General features: G+C 46.9%; 1 pseudogene; it reads left to right on the top strand.

Annotated features, from left to right (window-relative positions):
• Positions 1 to 3,184: 3,184 nt before the first annotated feature.
• Positions 3,185 to 9,212, top strand: LOC125137387 (oligosaccharyltransferase complex subunit OSTC-like; annotated as a pseudogene).
• Positions 9,213 to 9,492: the final 280 nt, after the last annotated feature.

Genomic DNA, 9,492 nt, shown 5'->3' with positions numbered 1-9,492 from the left:
GGATTGAACCCACAACCTCATGGTTCCTAGTCAGATTCGTTTCTGCTGCACCATGACGGGAACTCCCCTGCTTGTATTTTCAAGAGCAGAAACTGCATTTTTTATTCTTTTAAACTGTTTTATTTTTTTTGCCATTATAGTTGGTTTACAGTGTTCTGTCAATTTCTACGGTACAGAAAGTGACTCTGTCACACATATATATATATACATTCTTTTTCTCACATTATCCTCCATCATGCTCCATCATAAGTGACTAGATACAGTTCCCAGTGCTATACAGCAGGATTGCATGGCTTATCCATTCCAAATGCAATAGTTTGCATCTATGAACCCCCCCATTCCCAGTCCATCCCACTCCCTCCCTCTCCCCCGTGGCAACCACAAATCTATTCAAGTTCAGAAGAGAAACTGCCTTTTTTTAAAGGACGCGTTTCCATGTTTACTGAAAGGGAGCAAGAACCAGACCAATTGTCATGAGTTCTGAATTTATTTCCTGAAGAAAAGACCGAGGCTTCCTCTGAAAGAAAAATGACACTTAGGTGGCCCTCGGAAGTGCCGGTGAGTGAGTGCTTTGGATTCAGAAAGAAGGTAGCTAAGAGGCTGAGCAGAGTGCGGGGCGATGCTAGAAACACAGGGATGGGGAACCTGGAAGCCACTGTCCCATGGTCTGCTGCTCCGCTTCTTAGCTCTGTGACATGCAGGCTGTCCCTCAGCTGTCCCTCAGCTTCCCCGAGCCTCAGTCTCCAGGCCTCTTCTCCCGGGAGAGCATCTGTCCTGCTCACCCACCTGAGCTGTCCTGAGAAGCACCGAGACTGGTCCTGTGGAAATTCAGAAGGTACCTACTATGTGCAGGGAGAACCCCGCAGTGACCACAGAGGGAAATAAGGCTCAAGTCCCATCCTTGGTGAGTTTGCAGACCTGTTATATGTGTGACTACCCCAAACTTGACCCTGGAGGTGGCTTTTGCGGGAGGCCAGCTCTAGAGTTCAAACCCCGGGCCACAGAGGTGCGGGCCTCCCCAGCCTGGGTGGTAGAGTCACTGCCTGCACAAGGGCTGGGTTGCAGGATGATGGCCAAGCTGAGACAGGCCAGGGCCTGTGTGAACTTGCTTCATTAACTAGAGAATGGCCAATATACATGAGACCTAACCCACAGAACACCCATCCGCCGTGCTAATGCCATTCCCCAGCCTAATATACAAAGCACAAGGCAGCAGCAGGTGGTTCACTGAACTGCCCACTAGAGTTCTCTTTACTATTACGACAGAGTCCAAAGTTTTCTGTCATGACCACACAGGTTATCAGTATTTATCCATTCATTTAACAAACATGTCCTGATTTTATTTATTTATTTATTTATTTGTTTATTTTCTTTTTTTTAGCTCTGCACCCATGGCATATGGAAGTTGCCAGGCTAGGGGTCAAATCAGAGCTACAGCTACCAGCCTAAGCCACAGCCACAGCAATACAAGATCTGAACCACGTCTGGGAACTGCACTACAGCTCATGGGCTATGCTGGATCCTTAACCCACTGAGTGAGGCCAGGGATCAAACCCGCATCCTCATGAATACTAGTCAGGTTCGTTCCCCGCATCCTCATGAATACTAGTCAGGTTCGTTCCCACTGCGCCACCGTGGGGACTCCCTGATTTAATTCTTTAAATCAATCCATTACCGCCTACCTTCCAAATGTCCTTGAATAATGTCCCATAATCTTTTTGCATTTCAGTTTCTTCATCTGTAAACTGGAAAGAATAGAAAGAACTAGACAATAATCCACCTCAAGTGAGAGGTCCAAGAGAGAGACGAGAGGCACAGCAGGTTAAGGGTCCAGCATTGTCACTGCTGTGATGCAAGTTGATGTTGTGGCTCGGGTTCAATCCCTGGCCCAGGAACTTCCACATGCCAGAGTTGAGGCCAAAAAAAAAGAGTGAGAATGGTCCTTTCGACTCTATAATGCTAATACAAATGTGAGCCAATTTTACTATCTGCTGTGTCTATTTCAGCTCAGTCTTGGATCCTAGGGGCAAATCTATTACCGTGCAGCTGCAGTTGACACTGACAGAGAACTTAATAACCATTGTTAAGCGTGATTCTCTTGGAGATCCCTGGTGGTTCAGTGGGTTAAGGACCCGACATTGTCACTGCTTTGTCTCAGGTTCAATCCCTGGCCAGGGAACTTCCACATGCTGCGGGCATGGCCCCAAAAAAGATTTGTTTAAACAAATCAAAATAAATAAGCAATTACTACATATCAAAAACTGTGCTCCACACTTTCCACCTGCCGAGGGTGGGAGGTAGATATTACCCTCCATTCCCACTCCCTCCTGGATGAGGAAACATCCCCAGAAAAACTGTATTTGTCTAACATCAGCAGATGTCCGAGCCAGAATTGGAACCTCAGCGTCAAAGCTGCTTCTAACAAATGAAGAATCAGTAAAGAACGAAAGTAGATTCCCGCCTCCTGACAATCATGACCCTTAAAATGATGATGAGCCCTTCTCTTAAAGATCAAGGGCAGTATGGAGTTCCCATCTTGGCTCAGTGGTTAACGAATCCGACTAGGAACCATGAGGTTGCTGGTTCGATCCCTGGTCTCGCTCTGTGGGTTCAGGATCTGGCGTTGCCATGAGCTGTGGTGCAGGTCACAGACGCGGCTCAGATCCCGTGTTGCTGTGGCTCTGTTGTAGGCCGGTGGCTACAGCTCTGATTAAACCCCTAGCCTGGGAACCTCCATATGCCACAGAGCAGCCCTAGAAAAGGCAAAAAGACAAAAAAAAAAAAAGGATCAAGGGCAGTATGATTTTGAGCAGGTAAAAGGACACTGTATTTTCTTCCTGGAAAACGTCGACAAAAGCTGCCTCCGTATCTCTGCATTCCTCTGCTTCAGGGTGGGGAGCAGAATTAGGGTGTGGTGCTCCCGGCGGGGTGGGGGGGGGTGTTGCCTGTTCCGGACATCGTTCTATCAGACTGGGCATCTCCTCCTAATTTCTGAGATGGTCCATTCCCGCTCAGGCAGAGGCTGGTTCTCCAGTGGGAGAGGGTTGACGGAGAAGAGCCAAAATCCTGAACCAGACTCATTCACCGAGACAAGGACCAGGAGGCCACACCAGCCACAGGTGTTGGAGCTCAAGATCAAGCCCTTACTCTTCCAAGGTGCTGTTCAAGAGGGGAGAGCGTGACAATGAACCTGTCCATAGATGTAGTAAACGCCTTTAGGCAGGTAAGGCGGTGAGGGGATGGGTGGCATTATCTTACACGGGGAGGTGCGGAAGAAGGTTGAGGAGGAGGGCATTTGAGATGTTTCATGTGGGAGCAATGGGGAGCAAGTCACACACAGTGGGGGAGGCGTGGTTGAGGAATCCCAGGGCCAAGGGCACCTGGGGTACCATTTGAGAATAATCAGGAAGGCCAACATAGCACAAGGGTTGAAAGATGTGTTTCTGGATCTCTGCTCCTGTCTGTTGCCCTCATGGTTCCTGAGGTCCTATGGGAAGTGAGTTGGCTGCACCCTCAAGCCCAGTCTAGAATTCAGTCTCCATTCCCTGACCTGGCGAGACCAGGTCCCTGGACTGGTCATCAAGACACCACTACCAGGAGTTCCCGTTGTGGCTCAGCAGGTTAAGAATCCAACTAGTATCCATGAGGATGTGGGTTTGATCCCTGGCCTCGCTCAGTGGGTTAAGGATCCGACGTTGCTGTGAGCTGTGATATAGATCACAGACACGGCTCAGATCCTTCATGTTGTTGTGGCTGTGTTTACCCTAAAAAGCCAATAAAAGACACCAATTCCAGATCTCAGTGCAGGGTGTAGACTGGGTCTCAGGGAGCAGGAGGCAGCAAGGTGGTAGAACTGCAATATGAGGCAGACAAACACCCGGTGTCTGGATATGGAATCTCGAGGAAGCGGGTGGAAGATGCTCCCATCCCCACCTCCCCCGGCCCCATACAAACTGCCAGTGGCTCCTGTGTCTTTGTCGCTTCCCTCCCTTTTGTTTAATCAGTTCTAGGCACACCTGCCACCTGGCCAGGCATACATCTGCCTCCAGGTCTTTGAAATTGCTGTTCTGTCCTTCCAGAATTCCCTTCCCCACATCCTCTATGTTCATTTCTTCACTGACTTCAAGGCTTGCCCAAGTGTCACCCTCTCCGCAAGGCTCACCCTGACCACGCCTTCCAAATTGCAAACCCAAGGTCTGGGGAAATGCTCCCTGACCCAGGAAGAGGATCATAGAGAGTCCAGCCAAGGACTGGGCCAGCCAAGGGCAGAAACCAAATGTCACAGCATTTGAGGTTTCAGTTATCTGGACCCCCAGGACTCCCTTCTTGGTGCCTTGAGAGATCTGAGGGACCAAACTTAAAGCTCTGGCACTCAAAGGGGTTCCCATCGTGGCTCAGCAATAACGAACCCAACTAGTATCCATGAGGACACAAGTTCGATCCCTGGCCTCGCTCAGTGAGTTAAGGATCTGGGGTTGCCATGAGCGGCAGTGTAGTTCGCAGACACATCTCGAATCTGTCATTGCTGTGGCTGTGGTGTAGGCCAGTGTCTACAGCTCTGATTCATCCCCTAGCCTGGGAACTTCCATATGCCACAGGAGTGGCCCTAAAAAAAATTTTTTTTTTTGGAAGGGAATACAGGCAATATATGTACAGGGTTAAAATTTAAAACATACAAAAGGGTAATCGCGACAATCTCTCCTTCCCCTCTTGCCATTCAACTTCCTGCTCCCTCCCCTGAAAGTCACACATGTCATCTGTGTCTGGTGTTATTTTTCCAGAGCTATTTTATAGATACCCCACCAAGTATGTTCGGATTCCCCATCTTTGAGCCAAATGGTAGCCTACTATACATATGTGCTTTGATTTTTTTTTTCCACTTAAGTGTCTTAAGGATCTTCTCATTTTAGCTTCTTCACTCCTATTTACAGCTGCTTAGTAATCCCTTTGAGTGTATTATCCTGTTTTATCTAAGCAGACCCCCCTTTCTTATTGAAGTAGAGCTGATTTACAATGTTGTATAAGTTTCAGGTGTACAGCAAAATGATTCAGTTGATAGATAGATAGAGATATAGAGAGACAGAGAATCCTTTTTCGGATTTTTTTCCCTTATAGGTTATTACAAAATATTGAGTATAGCTCCCTGTGCGATACAGTAGGTCCTTGTTGGTTATCTATTTCATATATAGTGGGGTGTATCTGTTAATCCCAAGCTCCTGATTTGCCCCTTCTTGCACCCCCTTTGGTAACCATAAGTTTATTTTCCATGTCTTGTGAGTCTACTTCTGTTTTGTAAAATAAGTTCCATTTGTATCACTTTTTTTTTTTAGATTCCACATTAAGTGACATCATTTGACATTCGCCTCTCTCTGTCTGGCTTACTTCACTTAGTATGATCATCAGTAGGTCCTAAGCAGTCCCTTTTGATGAGTGTGAGGCTCTTTCCAATGCTTTGTTGTTAAAAACAGTACTGCAGAGAATACCCGTGTGCATAGGCCACTTCACCATGAGTAAATTCCCAGCAGGTGGATTGCAGTACTAAGAATATGAGCATTCTTGGTTTTGATCGACAGCACCAAATGGTCCTCCCTGGGAAAAAACCCTCTGTGGGAGCGTGCCTGCCATTTCATTTTAGCCCTCGCAGGCAGGGAAACTGAGACTAACATCTGACTACTTCAGCACAAAATCCACCACCTTGGTGCTCAGGGCCTGGCACATAGTTGGAGCTCAATAAATATTTGTCAGGTGAGTGAACGGGAGGATGAGTAGACCGGAGGAGGGAGAGATGGAAATACAAACAAACCAGTGATGAAATTCAAGGCAGAGCCAGTTCAGCCTCCTTCCAAAAGCTCTCTCTCAAAACTCCAGTCTACACTTCCTCCTCTCTTTGTGCTGCCAAGACCACAGAGTTTAAGAGTCCTTTGTTCTCTGCTTCATATGTGTTCCTTTTGTGTCCTCGAATGAGGGTAAATTCCTAACGGGCCGAGAACACAGAAAATGGCCGTAAAAAACATGGCAGAGGGAATGCCAGCTCCACATTTACCAGCCTAGGACTCTGGGCAAGTTGCTAAATCGACCTGGTGCTTATATGTCAATTGGAGATGATCACACTTGTCCTGACCGACCTACCCCATAGGTGTTATTGAGAGAATTGAGCAGACTAATGCTAGCAATGAACCAAGAACATGCCTAGCCAATAGCAAGCCTTCAGTAATGAACTTCTAGCATGCCTGGCCAATCACAATTGCACTTCTATTGTACCTCCTCCGTTGCCTAGAAGAATAGTGGGCACACAAGCGGCACTCCACTCATATTTCAGCACTGATTTTTATCTGCGACCTACACCACAGCTCATGGCAACGCCAGATCCTTAACCCACTGAGCAAGGCCAGGGAAGGAACTCATATCCTCATGGATACTAGTCAGGTTCTTAACATGATGAGCCACAACGGGAACTCCAGATCACCCTCATTCTTTAGAGGAGGGAATGACCATATACTTGTCTTCAATTTTAGTTCCAAGTTACCGTTCTTCCGGCATGCATATTGCTTTGCTTCTTGCTGAATATCCCAGACTTTAACTGCCTAGCTCAGGTCAAGGTAAGCTTTGAGCAAGTACACATTAACTTATTCTATGAATATTTAATTTTATGTGCAATGAACCCAGATTACCACAGTGAACAGGACAGCAAAATCCTTGCCCTCACAAAGGCTTTGTTTTAGCTCACGGAGCTAAGTAAAAGAGGCAGTCCCCCTGGGAAATGCACAGCTTATTGTGACTCTGTTTTGGAAGGTACAGAGGCAAAATTATCCACGTTGTCTGTCGACACCTCCCAAACATACCTGACTGTTTGCTCTGCTCTCCAGTTCATTTATTTTAGCCACAAAGCTTTACCTAAATGCTCTGAATTTCCCCTTTCTTGAATATCCCTTTAATGAGATGCCCTCTCCGGCTCACCTCCTTGCTCTTGCTTCTCAAATAGAGTTGCTAATGATGTGTGCATGTGCCAGACTTGCACAAATGTTGAGCTGCAAACTGCTCTGTGTCTGTTAATTTCATCCTCTGCTCAGGCGGGGATCCTTGAGTTAGAGCAGATGCTGCTTCCCCGGGGCTTTCGCGCCCATCGATCAGCTTTGTTGATGAGGGAGGAAAGGAAAGTTTCCTCCATGGCTGCCGTTTGAATATAATTTATTGTGTTCTGAAAGAAAAGTGAAAAGAAGAGAAGGTACTCATTGGCGATAGCACAAATGAATGAGCATGGATGACGCTCAGATGTCAGTGTCAGGGGAACATGCTTGAAAGCCAAGAAATGATTGCAACAGTGACGTGAAATTCTCCACAGCTGTGCCCAAAGGGCTCCTCCCAAATGGCTCCTCTGGGGAGTCCAGATTGATCCCTATAATAAAGAAAATAATAAAATAATCACATAGCGTTTAAGAGCAAGGACACTGTAAACAGTCGGAGTGGATTTGAACCCCAGCTCCACCCTTGGGCAAATTACTTAACATTTTTCCCTCTGTAAATGGGAATCATAGTAACACCTTATACATAGGGTTGTTAACAGAATCCACTGAGTTACCCATGCAGAATGGTGCCTGGCACAAAACTCCAGATTGGTGTCCGCTTTGCTTTTTGTTACTAATGGGGAATTTTTCTCTCTGCCAGGTCCCGACCTAAGCCTACCTGTCTACAATTCCACTCTGCTCTAGCACCACCACCCTCTCACACCAGGAAAACCTTCATTCTTTTTCTTTTTCTTTCTTTTTCTTTTTTTTTTTTTTTTGGCTGCACCTGCAGCATATAGAAGTTCCCAGGTTAGGGGTCAAATCAGAGCTGCAGCTGCAGGCCCACACCTCAGTCACAGCAATGTGGGATCTGAGCCGCATCTGCGACCTACACCACAGCTCATGGCAATGCCGGATCCTTAACCCACTGAGCGAGGCCAGGGTTGGAACTCATATCCTCATGGGTACTAGTTGGGTTCTTGACCTACTGAGCCACAACGGGAACTCCAGGTCTTCCTCCTTTAAAGGAGGGAATGACCACATACTTGGCTTCCAAATCCACTTGAATTTTGGACTTTGCTTTTTCCCCTATTTCAGTTTTATATGAATATCTTCTTTTTGTTCATTCATTTGCATTTCCGCTTATGTCTGGAAAGTAATTTATAAAACTGGAAATACATGCTCCAAAACTATTCATAGGATTATAAGGGCCTACTTTCCTTCCTTTGATTTTTTTTCTGCATTTTGCAATGTAAAAAAAGTCATTGTGGGGAGTTCTCTGATGGCCTAGAAGTTGAGGTTCCTGCATTCTCATTGCTGTGGCTCTGGTTGCTGTTGTGTGGCATAGGTTCGATCCCTGGCCCATGAATTCCCACATACTGCCTTTGTGGCAAAAAAGAAAAAAGAGAGAGTGAGAACCTGAAGTAAACGTTGCAACTCTCATTAAATTAAAAAAAAAAAAAAAAAAGAGTTCTTTTTGTGGCTCAGCGTTTAATGCACCGGACTAATATCCATGAGGACGCGGGTTTGATCCCTGGCCTTGCTTGGTGGGTTAAGGATCCAGTGTTGCTGTGAGCTGTGGTGTAGGTCGCAGATGAGGCTCGGATCCTGCGTTGCTGTGGCTCTGGCATAGGCTGGCGAGTCCTATTCGGCCCGATTCGGCCCCTAGCCTGGGAACCTCCATGCGCCATGGGTGCAATCCTAAAAAGATAGAAAAATAAATAAATAATTGTGGACTGCCACCCTGGCTGCCACCCATGCAAAGGTTTTGTACCGAGTCCCATTCTTAGTGCTCAGATGCCCCAAGCCAAGGCTGAAGACGTTGCCCTGGGTGCCCATGGCATTGGTGGCGACAGTAGGCACGTTGGTGGGGATGTCTTCCTTCCTCATCTCCCCAGAGGAAAAATGTATGATGTTACTGTTGACCTGCCATATGTTGGCTCTGTGACTGATGAGCACGGGGAGCAGAAGCCCACAGCCTCTTTGGCCTCTGGGGTGAGTGGACAGTCTTACTGTCCAACATCCTGTCTACAATCCGAGGTTTGGGTTTCGTACCCCTGGACTGATCCAAGGCACAAAACTCTGCAAAACCCCATAGACTTCTTTTATTCGTTGGACTCCTCTGTGTTCTATTGAGTTTTGTACAAAGCTAGAGTGTTCATGACCATGACTCTGCCAGCCTATCTGATGGGTGAGAGTGCCCTCTGAGAAGAAATCAGTGGATACTGACTTACGCTGTTAGTGAAGTTTTAAAGGTGTACCAATCTCTGATGGGAAATGTGGAAAAGAATGAACGAAGAGCAGCAGAAAAGAAGCATCTAGTGAAAACCTGGGAAGCCTATTAAAAACTCAGGCTAGGGGTTCCCATTGCAGCGCAGCAGTAACAAACCAGATTAGTGTCCATGAGGACGTGGGTTTGATCCCTGGCCTCCCTCAGTGGGTTAAGGATCCTGTGTTGCTATGGCTGTGGTGTAGGCTGGCAGCAGCA

This window comes from Phacochoerus africanus, chromosome 10 (assembly GCF_016906955.1).
Source record: "Phacochoerus africanus isolate WHEZ1 chromosome 10, ROS_Pafr_v1, whole genome shotgun sequence".
In the NCBI taxonomy this organism is placed as follows: Eukaryota; Metazoa; Chordata; class Mammalia; order Artiodactyla; family Suidae; genus Phacochoerus; species Phacochoerus africanus.
The sequence above is the reverse complement of the archived record's forward strand: the minus strand, read 5'-3'. Positions and strand labels throughout refer to the sequence as shown.